The sequence below is a fragment of the Camelus dromedarius genome, chromosome 2 (assembly GCF_036321535.1).
Source record: "Camelus dromedarius isolate mCamDro1 chromosome 2, mCamDro1.pat, whole genome shotgun sequence".
Classification (NCBI taxonomy): domain Eukaryota; kingdom Metazoa; phylum Chordata; class Mammalia; order Artiodactyla; family Camelidae; genus Camelus; species Camelus dromedarius.
Window position 1 is genome coordinate 89,836,271 of NC_087437.1, and position 20,155 is coordinate 89,856,425.

General features: G+C 33.5%; 1 protein-coding gene across 3 annotated transcripts in view; it reads right to left on the reverse strand.

Moving 5' to 3' along the window:
* Positions 1-20,155, reverse strand: part of CADM2 (cell adhesion molecule 2) — a 945,585-nt gene that overhangs the window by 256,072 nt on the left and 669,358 nt on the right. The window lies entirely within an intron of this gene.

The following is a 20,155-nucleotide window of genomic DNA, read 5'->3' on the forward strand; positions in this document are numbered from 1 at the left end:
GATTACTAGGCACTGTACTGGGGACTAGTAGAGTTTCTTACAGTTTATATAAGAAGATAATAACAGTTTATGTACAGAAGATAAAGAAACATACAAATAAAGACAATCAAGTGTAGTAAGCGTTGTAGTCGAGGAAGGCCAGGGGACCATGGCAGCTCATAAAAGAAAGCCATCCAAATGGGATGGGGATGAACACAGCTGTGGAAAGGGAGTAAACCAGGCAGAGAAGGCTTTGCAGAGCAAGTAAAACTCAGCCATACGCAATGTGACTAACACAGTCCCCCTCAAAGTCTTCGCCATCCCATTTGCGTCTAGAGCCCTGATATCATTAGACTCAGATAAGTGAGCATTCAGCTGGAGTAGATAAAGTCAGAGTTCCTGCGCAAACACAGATACCCATCAGACACCTGGGTAGAGAAATAAATTGACTAGAAAGGAGAGACAAGGACAATTTAAGCTGTTTTGCCCGCTTCAGTTTCTTTTGGCAATGCTGTGTGCTTATTTTTTTTAATGGCTGTCTAGACATAAATGTGATAAAGTTGATTAAAAGAATTCAATGAACTTTTCAGTGCTTTTATTTTAAAAGCTAACAATATTGGGACCTATTAAGAGTAGATGACAAGAGTAAGGCTTTGATGTGTAGAAAAGGAATGTTCTTGAAGGTTTCATAGAGAAAAAAAAATCCTGAAAAAGTCCCATAAAGAGTCTTCTTTACCCACTAATGGAGTTATGCTTCAATAGGAAAAAAAAAAAGTTCCCAATTTATAAAACAATTCCATACTCATGAATTTTTAAAGGCATATTGAAATGATATTTGATATTATAGTAAAATGTTGAAAATTAACCCTATTTCTTTGATTCAGATGCCATTATAGCTTATGGAAGAAAACTTTTTTACATCAAAGTTTTTTTTTTTTAATATATCAATTGTTATGCTTCCTTGTATTGGGCCCACATTAGTTGTTCTGAATGCTGTCTTATAGCACATAACCTATTAGAAAACTTTCCCAAATGCCACATAATATATACAAACACATGAAATTGATCACACTAGATCAATTTTGATGATCTCATAAAGACAATGATGAGATCAATGACACTAATATGGTCCAAATTTTTCATAAACTTGCAAACTTTTTCATTCTACTTCAAACAATGAAACAGTCTTCATATTATATCTTTGACCACTGATTTCTATTTTTGTATTGCACCCTGCTATCATAAATGTCAAATATCCTTTGCTCAGTTTTAAGGCATTAGAACATCACAGAGGACTCAGATTTCTGGGTTGATTCTATGCCCCTCATCCTCTCGTTCCCACTGATGGTGCCTTCACTTTCTCCAGTGCTCTGTCAATCTCTCACTATTGACTGTAAGTGTCTTATTCACCCTTTCCTTTTAAATAGAGAGAGGACAATTTATTCCTATTAACCTACAAACATTTGAGGAAGTGTAGAGTAAAAAACAGTATTTGTCATGCAATATGAAGATAAAGGTTCTGTAATGTGTGAACTAACTATTCATAGATAACCCTAAAAGAAATTACTTAACGCTTTTAGCCATATATTCCTCATCTATAAAGCTACTGTCTCACAAGGTTGAATAAAGGGTAATTTAAAAAATATATGTAAAAGTGCTTGGTAAACATTTAAAGGTCAGATAAGTAGATGATGTTGTTTGGAATACTTCTGGTAGTTACTGTAATATGGTGGCAGAGTTTTGAAATACGATTATTGCATTTCTTTCCTGTATCTCCTAATCCACCTACGTCTCCTCCTCACTCTACCCCACTGTCCTAAATTTGGTAGTAGTTAGGCTGTTCAGCATCATGATACAGGGAAAATATGTATGTTCAAACATTATAGGAAATGAAGTTTTCCTGGTTTTCAGATTTTAAAAACCCAGATCTTAGGAAGTAAAAATTTGGACCTAAACAAAAGATTTGGTAAGAAACATGATGAGGGTGAGTTGGGGAGTTAAGACACATCCACAAGAAGAAAAACCCATGAGTAGGAGAGTGATTTGGAAGTAGGGCCAGTCAGTCCCTGAGTCACGGGAAGAAAGAGAAGCCACAGATGGTTGTGGGGATCCTTGAGCAACTCCAAGTAGTTCCCAGAGCTGGGAATATACATCAGCTATTTACCTCAGTTGTGAAGATAGAATGTAAACTATACGTTTTTCCATATATATAAATATAGATATATCTCTCTATATATCTTGTTATTTCTTGTAGTCTTCCCATCTCTGCTAACAGGAAAGACATCCTTCCAGTGGCATGGACCAAAGTCTTGTAGACATCCTTGACTCATTATTTTCTCTTGCATTCTGCCCACAAACTGTGAGAAATTTCAGCTGGCTATCCTTTCACATCAACTGCAATTTCTTCTTCACCAACTTCATGCTAGCACATGATAAATTACATTTGTGTCTCTACCCCCAACACAGCAACCAGACTTTAAATGCATAAAGCAGATCATGTCACCCCTTTGCTGGACATCCTCCAATGCTGTCCCACTGACTCACTGTAAAAGCCAAGTCCATGAGCTAACTTACCAGGCCCTGTGCAACCAGGTCCAGCTACCCATCTGATTTCATCTACTCCTCTCCATGTCTTCCTTCCTTTCTTTCCCTGCCTCAGTCTGCTCCACGCACACCAGACACCTTGCTTGTTCTTAGGGATACAAGTATATGCCTGCCAGACGTGCTTTGCACTGGTCTTATTCTTTACACATGACCCTCTTCCCTCAATATTCTCATGGTCTGCTCCCTTGCTGCCTTCAGTCTGTCCAAATGTCATCATCTCAGTAAGGCCCTGCCATGTCTACTTCATCTAAAAATAGCAATCGCCCCACCTCCAGACATGTCCCAACCTCATTTCCTCTGCTTTCTTCAACTTACAAATCACCTTCAAATATAACTATATTGTTCTCTCATTTTGCCATGCTGTTGTTTGACTTCTCCCACTAGAACATATATTCTATAAGGATAAGGATTTTCTCTTTGGCTTCATTTTCCACTTCACAGAAGCACCTGAAACAGAGCTTGTCCTACAGTAGGTGCCTAATAATTATTTTATAAGTTGATAAATAAGGATGAAGTGCAATCTATTTAAAATATTATTTTATTAATATTGTTTTAAAATTACATCTTGTGAATTTAAGCCTCTCTTCCCTTCTTAAATCCACCCTTGGCATGTTTTAATAAATGCTTTCAAATCTCTTTTCAGGTGATTTTAATCTTTGTGTTTAAATCACTTTCACTGTCAAGCTGCTGTTCTGTGCTATTCAGTGTATGAATTCCTGTGCCTGAGTTTGTGAGAATAAGGCTTGCAGAATATGCCACCAAATACAAGAGAAGGTGTGAATTCCTTTTATAGCAGGATCAATAACCATCTGAATTGGACAGATTAAATTAGCCACAGGCTGGTTTGGAAGCAGGAGGAGAGATGGACAGCTTCCGAGAGTCTCTTGTAGTTCTACACAAAGTGTTTGTTAAAGTTTCAATGAGAAAAAAGGCACTAAAATGCAAAGGTAAACATTCTGCTGTAAAGTGATAGAGACAAATGGCCTTCTACTGCACAAACCTTTTCAGAGATGGTATAGATCATCTGCATTATGTTTTTGTGTTGCCTGTGAAAGCGATGTGTGGAGAAAGGCACTACTTGAAATTCAATTCCAATATCATGTTGGCTGAAAAGCTGTGCTTCTTAGTAAATCCAACCAAATACACTGACATTTTCAGAGTGCATCTGATACATTTCAATAATTAATTCTTAAGTCAAGAAAGAGTCAAGAAATCAGATGAAGAAACACAGTAGGCTGAAAATTGCCAGTGGGAAGAAAAAAAAAATCAGCCACAGATAGAACCTTTTCAAGCTGAAAAGAGGTCAGTGGGATACTACTGGGAACAGGGATAAAGCTTCAGGGGTTTTTATTATTATTTACATAAACCACCCAGAGAGTAATGTGAGCTGCCCTGGCCATAACTTTGCAGAAATTGGTAGGCTCAGAAAAGAAAAATGCAATTGCATCGTAGAAAGAACTAAATCAATGAAGTACATATATAACAAGCTGTCGGAGGAGAAAAATCTCACACAAAAATACATTATCTTTTAAAGAAAACAGATGGTGGAATGATGGTGCTGCATATGAACTTGAGAACTGATCCAATAAGCCCCTGCCACAAAGTTGTATCTGTTTTCTGTAGGGGGCCTTTATCTTTCGTTGGGAGAATGCCACAGCATTGCCAATTGAAATACTGGACTTATATTCGTAGCTGAGTATTTTTAAATATGGGAAAGATAAATTTCAGATCTGTTTTGCAAACACATTCTTCATGATATCCCAGGTTATGTATTTTTATTTCTGCTCCCAAGTATTCTCAGATATTATCAATAAATGCAATGAAGTATAATTTATATTACTGATAGTTAATTTAAAAATACCAATTCAACTTATTTTAGCATCTATTTCTTAAAGGTTTATAATGGAGAGGCAGATATACTTGGATCATTATATTCAGTGACCTATTGAGATTATTTATTTTTGCCTATTTTTTTAAAGTAGAGTTGATTTACAATGTTGTGTTGGTTTCTGGTGTACATTACAGTAATTCAGTCATACATTTATATATACATATTATTTCTCATTATACGTATTACAAGATATTGAATATGGTTCCCTGTGCTGTACTGTAGGACATTGTTACTAATCTATTTTATATATAGTAGTTTGTATCTGCTAATCCCAAACTCCTAATTTATACTCCCCCTTCTGCTTCGTTAACCATAGTTTGTTTTCTGTATCTGTGAGTCTGTTTCTGTTTTGTTCATTTGTGTCATATTTTGATTCCATGTATTGGTGATACGTGATATTTAGCTTTGTCCATCTGATTTATTTCACTTAGCATGATGAGCATATTTCTTTATAGTGGCTCTTAATACAAGGTCTCAGGAAAGGTTAACGCATGGAGAAAGATATATATGCATAGCATTTACAGTTTGCTTTATCAAGTGAAATTCACCTGCTGAAAGTAAAAGCAACCTTTACAGTCAAATGCCCACAACTTGGCATAGGAACCACTAGGTGACACTATCATAATGCTAGTTCTGATCAATAATCCTAAACCTCTAACAGGGAAAGTAAAATAACAATACACTTATTTTAAGATTCTTGAAATGTCAGTGTGTGCTCCTGCATTCTATAATCTGGTAATAGGAAATGAGGGAGCGTTAGATACTCCTAGACAAAGCCCTTTGTATTCCTAGCTGCTACACCTGTGCTTAACACATAATAGGTAGTCAACTCACTGGAAAAACATATATCTTATATCCGGAAAAACATATATCTTATATCCCTCAACAACTTTTAAGGAAGTAGTAATTTGTAAAAAGAAGTGTTTTGAATTTAGAAATTCACTACATGATTCCTTATAATTCAAACGACTTGTGAAATAGTAATTTCCAATTGTCTCTGTGAGCCCCAGGATAACTTTGGCAAGAAAGTAAATTATATATGCTTTAGTTCCAATTTTACTTCTAAGTAAGTGAAAGAGTAAAATATACAACTCAAATGGATAGAGTAACAAGTACATTAGATTTTTAAATCTCAGCTTGAATAATAGAAGGTGGTTGTGGCATAGGTAGGAAATTTTCCATATGTGAGATAATCTGTTATGTGGCAACCAAATTATAAGAGTTACTCTATTTTTTTTCCTTTGGCAAAAATAAATTATATAAAACAGGAAGGAGTAAGTTTACACTAATGCACTTACCAATTAAAAGGAGAAATTTCAAAAATACAAACAGGGCAGCTATGGCTGAAATTAATGTCCTTATACAGAAATAGAAGATTGTATCTAAACATCTTAGATGTTCAGCTCAAGTGCTTGAAGAATTTCAACTTGTCTTTGCCTATGGCTCTATTAATTCCTGTAACAGAAATGAACAAAGCTCATGGCATGATTCTATCAAATTTAACTAAGTGATACTAGGTATCTCAGTCAGTAGCTATGTGAGAGGCACATAGAAACAAAAAGGGTCTGTCCATTTGCAGAAAAGGGAAGAACCCTTGCCCCGGACAAGAATTATTGATGCCTATTTGAACTATTCTGGAAAAAGCTGCTAGAACAGGTGGGAACAGAATTGAGCTCTGAATGGGGAGAATGATTTGAAAGTGAACATACATATTAATATCAGATATGAGGAATTCATTCAAGCTGGTGAACTGCAGAGTTGCTTAAGAAAAGAAGGAAGTTGGCTCCAAGTGTTTCATGGCAGGATTGTGGGGCAAATTTCTTGTACAGGAAAAGAACAATTAATGGAAGAGAGCCAGCTGACTGAGGGATTTGAATTTCTTAAATATGGATGTGAATTGTTTTGGTAATTTGAAAAAAAGTAGGAAATATGGTGGTAAATGGCTATACTGATACAAGAAGAAATTAGGGCCTCATATTCCACATAATCGCAAGAAGGAAAAAGAGGAGGGAGAAAGCAAAAATGAAGACAGAGAATAAAAAGACAGTGGAACCGGTAATGATAATGAAAGTACCAAGGTGGAGCGAAACTTTTGGTCTCTCAAATAAGAAACCTGAAGAATAGTCACTGAAGACTGAAAAAATGGTTACTTAAGCAAACTTTTAGAATTAGTGTGGAAAAGTGTGAGTTACTTGGTCTCCATGATGTCTGGAAGAGGTCAATATACCTGATCTCTTACTGAAGCTACTGGATCAAATACTATTACAGCTCCCATTGGGACAAGGCATGCAAACAGGGAATACTGTTTACCTACTCGAAGAGTAAAACATTCTCTAAGTTAAAGTGAGTAGGAACAGCACACTCTATACACAGACAACAGATTTTTCCAAGGTAAAACCACCTGATTAAGTAAGTCTATTTGCAAGAGTAAGAATTGAATGTTTTCATCTCATATCAGAGATCACATTTGCCCTTTGCATATGACTCTCAATAACTGAAATAAACAAATAATAGTTTTGAATGAAGATCTGGATGTCACGTCATGAGGTTTAATAAGAAGAATTCACATTTTTAAAATTTTATTTTCTCACATACCTCTTTTTTAAAATTTTCAGTTGTCTCATGAGATACTTATGTTTTAATTTATATTTAGGCAATTATTACATTTTATCTATTTACAGTGTTTCCTCACCTGTAACTATAAATGCTTTGATATTTAAAATTAAAGTAGTTTCATTATCTTTCAGAGTAAGAGCACTCACTCTCTTACACTGCATTCCTCACAGTAAATGCAACTTACATTTTATATGTTTTTTTCATTGATTTATTGTCATCTTATTCATTTTCCAGCCACTTTACTTCCCCATAAATTACATCTTTTCTCTTTATCAATTATATATCGTTAATTTTGGATCTGTCATTTATATTCGTACGAACTACTGATAAAGCTGAGGCAATTAGATAATTTTCAAGGAAAGCAAATCCTGTCCAATTTGTTTAAGCATGAGTGATAACATAAAATATATCTTAGTGTAGTCATTTCTCTACCAGTTTCAGAAGTGATAGTGTATGACTGACATCTTAAAACTTACTGCCCATATTTCAATCTATTTTAAGATGACAGTCTCTTTTAAGGTTACTGAGAACTTTCCAAATACAAAAGCAGCCTGATTTTATTCCCCCCAAATTTGTTTTGTATGTAAATCAGTACTAGTCAAAGTTTAATAGTAGAATATATAGACTGATAATGCAATCTTCCATTCCATTATGCTATGTGGAAGTCAATGATAAATGAGATAATCTAGGACAAAATTGTGATGTTAATTTTCTTGGGGAAAGTTTTTGCAAAAAGCATTATGCAGTCTTTTTTTTTTTTTTAAAGTCCTGAAGACATATTCATTTCTACAGCTACATAGAGTTTATTTTGAATCACTGATATTGACATGGTTGCTAAGATTTAGATTTGATTTCAAAATATAAAATATACTATCACTATTTTTGACTAGTGACTTACACATAAATTTGACAAATATTCTGGAAATGAATAGATGGATAATTCTATGCGAATGAATTACTATGCCACTAAATGCATTTCTAGTTGCTACATTTTAAAACAGAATAATTGCAGTTGATAAGAAATGCTTTATTTCAGCCTATCTGTTACTAGACTGTGAGTAAATGGGTTTTCTTTTGTTTTATTCTAAGAAATCTCCTAAAAATGACTAGGACTTTTTAAAACTTGGCTTCTCTCAAATTGTCTGCTAAAAAAAAAATAAAAAACAAAAGGAAAAAAAAAGACATGGGGTGAATTATGATGACTGAAATAGCTATAAAAGAAATACTCATTAAACACATATTTAGCTCTAATAAATATGGAGTCAAACGATCATGCTGAAATGACCTCTTGACCATGCCAGATATATTAAATAACATTTATGTGTAAAAAATACCAAAGATTTTGTTAACACCTCCCAAAAGGCTTATAAGTAGTTTTAAAATCTATCTTTAGCTATATAGCTGTATCTCACCTAGGTCTAAATTTATCCCCCAGTTTTATAAGAAAGAAACTATTTCACGCATGAAGAGTAACTTTTATTTGCAAATAAGCAAATACCCAGTTTTCAATGAGTCAAACATCAGATTACATAAAAATATCTACCTCAATTTTTAGGGGAAGCTGTATCCTGATATACACGGATTTAGCTTCCTGTTTCCCAGTTTCCATTTGAATATGCTATCACAAACTAGTTTGCCTGCTATTGTGAATACATATTACTGGGATTTCTAAACTCTGGTTAGGCAGCTGAGAGATTTGACCGTCTTTCCCAAGATGACTTCTGGATGAGTTGGAAGACAATTACTTTATGAGCTATTTGGTGGCTTTTCAAGCCAAACAGTATTCCTGCCTTGTGTCTAGACAGCATGCTTACTGAGTGAACCCAATGCCTGTTGGATGATTATCCCATCTTGGATAAAACAGATTACATGTTATGAATTTGGAATCTTACTCTGCCAGGAGGCGGTTTTTATTTGGCCAGGATGGGAAAACACCTAAGTAGTGAGTTAAATTAATGACCTTTTTGAAGCTTATGCCACACACATTATTACTGCTTTGGTGTCACTCAAATAATGCTATATTGAATTATAGCCAGGAATCTAATGCATAAGTAACTTTTAATCTGCTGTGTTCAAAATAAAACTAGAATATACAATTAAGATTTGCAATTTTTATTACTTTTAGCATATTATTCCTGACAAGTTTTTTTAAATGTAGTTTTCTTCCCCCCTGATTTATTTAGACATGGAACTTTTCAATTATTTCAATTAGAAGAATCAATAATATAGGTAAGAAGTATTTTGGGGAAAGAAGATGGAATCTAATATTTTTCTGATAATACAATTTATAATTCTTTCCTTCACTTTCACTTCTGTTCCACAGTACAACATAAATGTACTTTTCTGTGGGTTGACATATTGACAAGATCAGGACTATCATTCTAGGTTTCTGCCTTTAGGTCTGCAGTGTTGATGACAATGAAGAGGAATGAAGAATAATAAAGTATTTAAAACGTTTCATAAATATTTAGAGGTGCTTATTTAATTCATGGTTCAGTTTTGTTTTTTTTCCTGCTAAATGTTTCAACTGTATTTTTGAACAGATTTCTATTCTCTCAAATCTGTCTGTTTCTCCCTGATGTTACTACTAAACACTCTAGGCCAACATTTCTCCAGGGACTGCTGCAATTTTCCAGACAATTCAACTTGTCTCTTTGTCATCTACAGTAATCTCTTCTAATTTGTTCTTATGAATATCCAGTAATCTCAAAGTATAAACATGAGAATATTTTACCATCCCCACCCCTATTCCATTTTAAAATCTTTAAATGGTTTTCCATTGTTTTTAGAATAGGAAAAACAAACAAACAAAACTCCTCTATAAGAGAAACTTCAAGCCACTGTGTAGGACATTACATATAGAAGACTCCATCAAAAAACTGTTAGAACTAATTAACAATTTAAGTAAAGTCACAATACACAAAATCAATACACAAAAATCAGTTGAGTTTCTACATACCAACAAACTATCAGAAAGAGAAAGTAAGAAAACAATTCAATTTATAACTGCATCAAAAATAATAAAATACCTAGGGATAAATTGATCAAGGAGGTGAAAGATCTGTATACTGAAAACTATTAAGACATTGATGGAGAAAGGTGAAGAAGAAACAAGTGGAAAGATATTCTGTGTTCGTGGATTGAAAGAACTGATATTGTTAAAATGTCCATATTACCTAAAGCAACCTATGGTTTCAATACAATCCCTCTCAAAATTCCAGTGTCATTTTTCACACAAATAGAACAAACAATCCTAAAATTTGTATAGAACCACAAAAGACCTTGAATAGCCAAATCTATTTTGAGAAAGGAGAACAAAGCTGGAAGCATCATGCTTTCTGATTTCAAACTATATTACAATGCTATCATAATAAAAATAGTATGGTGTTGGCATAAAGGTAGATGCATAAGAGAATGGAACAGAATGGAGTCCTCATAAATAAACTCATGCATATGTAATCAGTTAATTTTTGACAAAGGAGCCAAGAATATACAATGGGAAAAAGAAAGTCTCTTCAATAAATGGTGCTGGGAAACTTGGACAGCCACATGCAAAAGAATGAAACTGGACCCCTATCTTACACCATACACAAAAATCAACTCAAAACAGATTAAATACTTGAATATAAGACCCGAAACTATAAAACTCCTAGAACAAAATATAGGGAGTAAGCTTCTTGACATTGGTCTTGAAAGATACTTTGGATTTGATACCCATTCTCAATTGACCTTGGCTCCCACTGATTCCTCCACAAGGACTATAATAGGCTTTCTTTCTGTTACCATTACCTTGACTTAGGAAGTTCTTTCCTCACTTCTTTGTATACTTAGTTCTGCCTAGTTCTTCAGCTCTCCTCTGATCATCACTTCCTTCAGGAAGTCTTCCCCAGAGCCTTATTTTACTACAGTATATGTCTCTGCAATCAGATATTATTACACCATTGTACCTTTGTTTCACAGTGGCAGATTTACATTCCTTTAGGTGCATAGTTGATTAATCTCTGCATTTTATACTAAATGACAATTACCAAGGTTCCCAATGACTGCCACTGCTAAATCCAATGGTAAGTTTCTAGTTCTCTTGACCAAGAACACTTAACTCAGTTGAACACCATTTGCTTTTTGAAAACATTTTTTTCACTTATCTTTTTTCCTTCTTCTCTGATTCCTTTGCGTGTATCTCATCATCTGTGTGATTTCTTTAAGGGTTGCATACTGGAAAACTCAGTCCTAAGATTTTTGTTTTCTACTCTATACTGATGTCTTAGATGAGTTCATCGAACTTTATAGCTTTACTTATTATTCATACATAAAAATGTTCACATCTTTTATCTACAGTGTAGAACTTTCTCCTGAATTTCATATTCATATAGCCAATTTCTTCTTGTCATCTTCACTTTGATGCTTAATAGGTATTTCCAACTTCACTGAGTTCCACTGTTCTATCATGTTCCTCCCAAAGTCTCCACCACAGTGTAAATGTACCTATGTCCTTCCAGTTCTTCAGGCAAAAGCAAAATAAATAAAGCATGGAAATCATCCTACACTTCATCCTTTATATCATGCCCTATTTCCAGTCAGCAAATTCTACTAAGTGTAACTTCAAAAGACCATTTCTCATCACCTTCATTCCTATGAGTTAGTTCTGCTACCATCACCTGTCCCCTGATTATCTTGAAAAGGCTTTCCAAGGGTAATAATTGCAATCTGTTTTCACCAGAGTATCCAGACAGATTCTGTTAAAATTACACCAGCACATGTCTCTCTTCTGCTTAAACTTCCAGTGGCTTTTCATCTCACTTGGAGCAAAACAGAAATCCTTACATGACTTGGGTCCTCATTCCCTCTTTGACTTCCTCTCTTATTTACTCTCCTAAGCTCAGACTTTTCTCACCACCCAGGGCTGTTGAATGTTCCTTCAACAAGTTAGGTGCCTTACTAGCTTAAGGCCTTTGCTCTTACTGATTCCTCTTCTTGGAATGTTTCTCCCAGATGTCCACATGGCTTGGTCCCTCAACATTATTCTCTCCTCAAATGTCTCCTTTATCAGATCTCTGTTCAAAATTAAAATTGCCTGCCTTCTATACTCTACCTAAGCATTCCTGTCTGTTTTCTGCTTTATTTTTTCTTCATAACACTTACCACATTAAAACACACTACAGTGTATAACTTAACTGATATATTTGTGATAGTCTCTGGCAATGTTGGATAAAGGGATGAATGAATGAATGGCCCATAAAGTAAAAAAAAAAATAAAAAATATATATAAATATATATTTCCTCCCTATTATATCTTAGCAAGGTACAGATAACCAGTAAAACTTTATCAAATTAAGAAACATATTTGCTTTACTCCCTTTCCAAAGATGTTCAATAAGAAAAAGCATAAAAGGAGTATCATTATCACAAGGTCTTTCTATGCACATGGATCACTGACACAGGTAATCAGAGTAAAGGCCACATTTATTTATTACTGAGTATCACGTTCCTGGCTCTGTGATAGTGCATTATTTACTAAATTTACATCTGGATACCAGTTGGCTGTTTTAAAAGTGCCTTCATATATTCCTGTGATTGTTGTAACTCTATGTCTAGGTAGTGCTGATATTTTTATCCCTAATTTACTGATACAAAGAGCAAATAAATCGTAGAGGAGATACTAAACCCAGGTACTCTGATAACCTCCAAAGCCTTTAACATTACACTCTGCTAGTGATAAATATGCTACATTATGCTGTCAAGTTAAAGGATTTTTTTCCTACTAAAAACATGGAACCATCACTCTATCTGATTTGAAATAAAGAAGTCAAATTTATTTTTAGTGTAATTTAACTGTTGGCCTTATAGCACTTGTTGTGAAATGCTCTTAAATGCCTATTATACATTGATCACTTTATTTCTCCTTATTATAGACTTTTTTCTGTTTAGAAACCTGTAAGAAGCCACAAACCTTGGGATTTTAATTACAGACTCTCTAAAGCCCCACACAGCAGCTGTAGAATAAGCAAATATCAATTTTATTAACATAATGGAATGACATAAACCAACTGAATGAACTGAGTCCCAGAAGATCTTGTCTTTCAGATGAGATGTGTTTAGATAGAATAAAAAGTATTACAATGATTTATTTATGAAGGAAATGAGGATATAAACTTAAAGTAGCAATGCTTAAGCTAATTTCTAATTGCTCTACAAAGCTGTACCCTGTTTTGGTGGTAAATGAATTAAGTTTATCCACATGTCCACAGGAAAGTGCAAGTCTGTATTTGCATTTCGAGAAGAAAGAACAGAGGGGAAAACGAAGCTTCATGAAATCAAATAAAAACAATATTCTTTTAGGTTTACAAATAGAGCATCCAGAATGGTCTTTTCAACCCAACACACACTAGTCTGTACTTTGCAACACGAAGAGGGACAGTTACACAACAGTAAGTACTGAGATGCTCCACAGAGCAAATACAGTCAAAACCCCAATACAGTGAGAAGTAAAAAACAGAAACCAGGTCAAATGAAGCTGCAGTTTAAAAACAAGTAAAATTACATACATTTTGACCCACTGAATCATCTCACAATAAAATTTTCATGAACACACTTTTTAACCCTGTTACACTCTTCTGAGTTCAACATGTTATATTAGTTACGCCTAAAGCTTTTCTAGAACATTACTCATCTTATTGAAAATTAATTATCTCCTCACTTTCTCAAAAAAAAGTAAGTGAGGTTAACATAAGGTGAATGAATGAGAAACCCAGAAGGAAAAGAATAAAAAACAATGAGAAACAAGTCTATTGGGATAATATTTTCTTTACCAATATATCTAGCAAGGTAGGTCCAATTTATTTGTTCCTGATAACATCACCATTCTACTTTACTCACATTCCCAGCCCTATTCCTACCTGGGTGTATGGGACCTAGGTAAATGCACTTCAAGAAATGAAAAAGATTAGGTCAACTGCAATGTTGATTAACCTGTTCTCTTTAGAAACTTTAATAGATTAAAAGCTTGAACTCAGGAGACAGATTTGGAATTGCTGCCCTGCCTCTGACTCATTTCGTGAACTTAAACAAACTTCTAACTCTGCTTCATTTTTCTCACTTTTAAAAATGAGGACAATACTGGTACCTATCTCAAAGAGTTTTATGAAGACTAAATTAGAAAACGCACATGTGAAATGTTTACTGTAATGCCTGGCATATAGTAAACGTTCAAGAAATATTAGCTGTTATAATTATTGTCATGTACTTTTTTAAAAGTTAGGGAAAGGTTGTAGTGATAAATTATATCTTTAAAACATTATGGCACTATCACACAGAGCAACATCTTCAGCAATTTTCCTGGAGAAGTGAAACGAACTAGAGGCTGGATTAAGAAAACAACCTTCTACAAGGTACCATCTCAGTGCCTTCCCTTAGTAAATATGTTACAGAAACATAACATGCTTTTACATTCCCTTACATATGTCTAACACTCCCAACATATTTCCTTAGATGAGCTTTGTGTGGGATAAACAAACATAAGCTTCAGTAATTGTTTCTTGAGTTATTTTTGATGAAGATTTTGTAGCTGTTACACAAAAGTTTAAATAAGTCCTTATATTTTTAAAATTAAAATCTACACATAGTTCAAAAAAAGGAGTTAAGTGATATTTTCCAAAAAAAAGTTATATAGCCTTATTCCTCAGTTTCTTTACTGATAATAAAAGCAAGTAATTTTTGTTTTAAGTATTATATAAACCTTTCTGTGACATATTTTTTATAACTTTTCTCTTTTGACATTAAGTTGAAATTCTTTAATGACATTTATATACTTTGGATTTTAATATTTAAATGTGAAGAAAGAAAAAAATACATCTATTTGGTGGATCATTTACATTAAATTATACATGTTTATTTTAATGTTATAGTAAATAGAAACACACGACTGCCACCATCAAGATGAAATAAGCTGGTACTCATACAAAAATTGGAGTTTGGGACTTGTCTTCAACTACATAGCTTTTTGTTTTGTTTCACTTTATTTTCTACGAATATTATTTAAATAATAGTAGTAATGATAGCAACCATAATGATAGGTAAATTTTACTGAGTGTTTACTATGTACCATTTCCTAGGTTAATATCTTTTTCTGTTTTTTTTTTTAATATTTTTTATTGAGTTATATAGTCAGTTTACAATGTTGTGTCAATTTCTGGTATACAGCACAATTTTTCAGTCATACATGAATAAACATATTCATTTTCATATTGTTTTTCACTGGGAGCTACTACAAGATATTGAATATATTTCCCTGTGCTATACAGTATAAATTTGTTTATCTATTTTATATGTATCTGTCAGTATCTGCAAATCTCGAACTCCCAGTTTATCCTCTCCCACCCACCTCCTCCCAGTTAATATCTTTTTATATATTATCTCTTACAAATGTCACAACTGAAAGTTGAATGAACTTAATCAATTGTCCAGTTTCTCAAATCAGGTAAGCTGAAAAACCAGGATTTGACCTATGCCTAGGTGACTACAAAACAGAACTTCAAAATATATAGTGAATATTGTATAGGACAGACTGAAATATAGATGCCCCACGTAAGAAAAAAAATCTCAGAATAGTTAGAAGCTATGCCTCAATTTCAATTTCTTATGTGCCTTTCAATTCACCCTCAAAAGGTATAAATATGATGGGAAATGAGGCACACTAAATGTCATATTTGTCAAATATGAGACTTTTTTATTCACACCTGAATAATTTATTTAATAATATTATATATGACTATTACATAAATAGAATAAATTGAAATTGAGTCTTCTCTAAACTACATATATCTCAGTTTCAACTGCTGAGTGTCCTGCATTATCTTTTAATTCTTATACAAAGTCAGAATAATTGTACTAATTTTTATATGAGCACAAATTATGATTAAATGATTACAAGTAGTATCTAAAATCTGGTATTCTAGAAATGGCATAAAATGTTATCCCCACTATAGTTGTCAAATTTTGAATTAAAAATAAAGTCTAAAAATCAGATTGAACAATAAAAATATATTTACTGAACTAAAACTATTTATGAATTGTATATTATTCTGGAAAATAAATCATTAAGATACATTTAGTCTATAAGTTTGTAACAGAGTGAAATGAAATCATTTTATTTAAAGAAATTTTAGTAATACTCTAAGGTACCTTTTTCTCTATGTGGCAAAGCCTTGATCAATAAGATGTATGAATGTAGGGTATATGAATGTAGGATAGACTGTAGTGTTAACATACGAATGCACTGCGATATATGAAGGTAAGACAGATTGCAGAGTGTTGAGAATTGAAGCAGGAGACAAGTTACAAACTACTCCAGGCAAGCTCTGAGGAATGAATGATCTGAAGAAGAGGAATCCTTGCAAATGCTTCTATTCTCATAGTAAAATTAGGACATAATTAGGACAGTAATTTTATTCCTATAAAATTAGGACAGTTTGATCATCGATTGGTTATGGGGTTAACTCCTCCAAGATGTTTCAAGTCCCTTAAACTAGGAAATTAGGCAAATGAGATGACACAGCAAACCTCGAGGGTTCAGATTTGCAAAGAAAAATTAGAGTTTTAGCCTTTAATATTCAAGTGGAAGTGTTCAGCAGGGTAATGGGAATGTCAGATAGGAGCTTAGTAGTAAGGTCAAGTCTAGAAAGGTGATAACTGAAATCAACTTAAAAAATTTAAAATAAAACTATTATTTTGATTGCAAGCAAGAAAGATTTGTATAGAAAGCTTAATTAAAAGAAAGTTGTGTCAAAGACCCAAAGGACAAAAACAAAATAGAACCTTATGTTAGAACAAGGGATTTAAGCACCATGAGGGCACTCTCTTGACCTTTCACTCTTTGTATATTCCTGCTTCATTCTTTTTTTTCCCCCCTCAGGCTTAATTCTTCTTATTCAGTCTACACACAAAAAACAATGGCCACAAAGTGTAACAAAATTGATTCCCCATTTCTCCTCCTTTCTCTTGTTCCCTTTCAGTTTCCTCTGTCTCCTTTCTCCCTTCTCAGTTTTAAGTTTTTTAAGGGAAGAATTTGATTGTATCATTTATCTTTCTCTTAACAGTCAACAATGGTGAGGAACATGGGTTGTGCATTTACAATCATGTAGAAAATGGCTGCTTTTAAAAACTTTTGTAGGAATCGAAGTTCATCTCTCAAAAAGGATGTGGAGACCTGAACCATTACTGTGAGAAGTGATTTCAAGGATCAAATATATAATCTGAATGAAACCTGTATTTCAGAAGAAGATAGAAAAGGAGAGAAAGAAAGAGGCAAAGAGCAGTTATAAATAAAATTAAGTCTGTACAAAGATACTGAAACCAAAGGAAATGGAAAATCAAAAGAAACAGTACATTTAGATTTAAAAAAAAATTAGTAATATCAGAATTGTGAAATCAACATTGGTTTTAACCACTAAAGAATAATTAGTGATATTCAGGATGACAGTTTCTGCATAAAAAAGATGACACATAATTTGATGACATTCAGATATATTCTGTTTATGCTACTGCCCTCAGATACTGGTATAATAACCAATATTTTTTTTCAAAAATGAAAGGGAGAAAATTAAGTTAATTTTCTATGCTATTACTAATAGCTGCTGACTTTAAGTACCCACAAATTGTTGGCTTTAGAGTTTAATAATTTTATTGGGAAGGTGATGTCAAATTTACCAGTCTATGGTTTCTCGAATGTAATTCTTTCTCCTTAAAAAATATCTGAACCCATTTCTCTCTCTAATGTTCCTGAACTTCCCAACATTAGCATGATTCCATAAGGATAAATGAATGAACTGTGATTCTCTACAAACTTCCCTGGAGTCCCTGGGATGTACCTTGCTCAGGCCAGGAGAATGTAGTAGTTTTAAGCAATCTGTTCTTGTGTTACCTTGGGTTTTATTTTCCTCTTACCCAATGTTTTTTTTCCTGTTTGAAAACCATTTGCCTTGACATAGAAATTGGACAATAAAAGCATTGAGTAGTTCTTTCTATTATCTACATAATATATATCTGTCTCAATTGTTAGAAAAATTTTCAATTTCTACTCGAGGCATAGTTCATCTTATAAAGTGTTATTTCTTGTCTCTACAACACCCTACAGATGAAAAAATATACGCATAGGGTAAACTATGTCCTAAAGCCCCTTGTAGGCTTGTATACAAGTAGAAAAAAGAGATTCAAATAAAACGGATAGGTGTGGAACAACAGGGATGGTGATGTGGGACACTCTAAATTGGGCACATAAATATGTTTGCATTGCAAAATCCTAGCCAGTTTGAGTCCTGATGTGACTTGACAGACACCTGTAATATAATTTATAGCTGTAATCCTTCAGTGGTGAATTGGTTTCCTGTATTTAATACTTTGTAACCTGTGTTTTATAATTTAAATTACTGTTCACTGATTTTAAGAACTGTCAAGTGAACATAGATGTGATTATTATGAGAGGTTTTATATGATAAAATGCAGTGATGACTCATGATTACTCCACTGCCTACTGCATCATCAAATTTATTTTCTCCACTCTTATAAAACCACAGGTCTTCTTTCAAAAGGTGTCCTCACGATATGAAATGAACTATACTTATCCCTGCTTCTATACCTTTACCTACACTTTTAAATTCTTTTTGCCATGAACTACTTTCTTTCTATATCTATCCTACCTATCCTTCAAGAGTCAGTTCGAGCCCCACCTCCCACATAAAGCATTCTCTAAGAGTAAGGATACCTCAATATATACCTCTCGTTAAATCTTTTGACACTCAAGTTCTGCATCCCACCAGTAACACACTATATTATACATTGTTCTTAATTCTTCATTCCTAAAGCTGTACATCTTAATTTTTATTATGTAAATATATTTCATTAAACATGTATTCATTATCAAGTAATTTCTTAACTGTTTTGTGAATGTATTTATTTTTGTCCACAATCAGAAGATTACTGTGGCAAGGACTACGTAAATCTTCTAGCACATTTATTGAAAAAGAGACTAGGCTAGATGTGGAGGATTCAACAAAGGGTAACAAGATATTTGCCATCTTGCTCTTTACATTTTTAGTATTCGATAAAACAAATACACAGCTAGGAAAATAATAGCTATACACTAAATGCTTAGTCTTATAAACAGGGAGCAGTTAACACTCCCAAGATGAGTCTGTGTGTAGTGTGAAAACTAGTACCTGGGGGAGAGCAGGGCTGGAGGGTGGCCTTATGGTAGATGTGCATATGAGAAGGGAAGAAAGAGACAAAACCACCTGGCTATTCCTCCTAAGGACAAAGGAAGGTATTAGGCAGGACAATACTGAATGATAAAGAATCAGAAAATTCTCCTCAAAGAAGAAGCAGGTCTGTTAGAAGCAAAAGGAAACTAGCATTGTTTAAAACACTAGTAGCAGCCAGAAGTTTACTAGTTGTTTTAAATATTTTACTTAATCCTCACAACCTTTTGAAGTATTTATTGTTATCACACTCTGTGGATAAGAAAACTTAAGCTAACAGTTACATGACTGGTAAGGTTATTTCAGTTTGCTGTATAAAAATAAATGAAAGAGGAAATACATATATTTGCTATACAAGAAGGAGAAAACATTTTTTAAATATATAGATTGTTCTAGAGAACATGAAGTAAAAACACATAACCTATAAACCTATGCAGTATCATGTATATATATACACATATGTTTGAATTCTACTAAAACCATAAAGACTTTGACACATCAAGTCAAAAGTCTTTTTCTTTCAGGGAGACATTCTTCTGGCATGAGAAGAGCCTATCTTCTCTCATGAAAATATATTTTCAGGATTCTAGTAAATGCAAACTTAACACAACTAGGAAATGGAAGAAACATCATAAATAGAAAACTGGAGTTTATAATATTCAATTTCTAAACACTAACATTTTCTTTTCATATAATTCTATGAAGGTATGTTCAATTTTGAGGCTTTACATCAGCTTTATTTTATGCTGGATTTTTTTCAATTCTCAATTTGATCAAGAAAACTAAAGTCAACAGGCAAAATTTTAGGCATAAA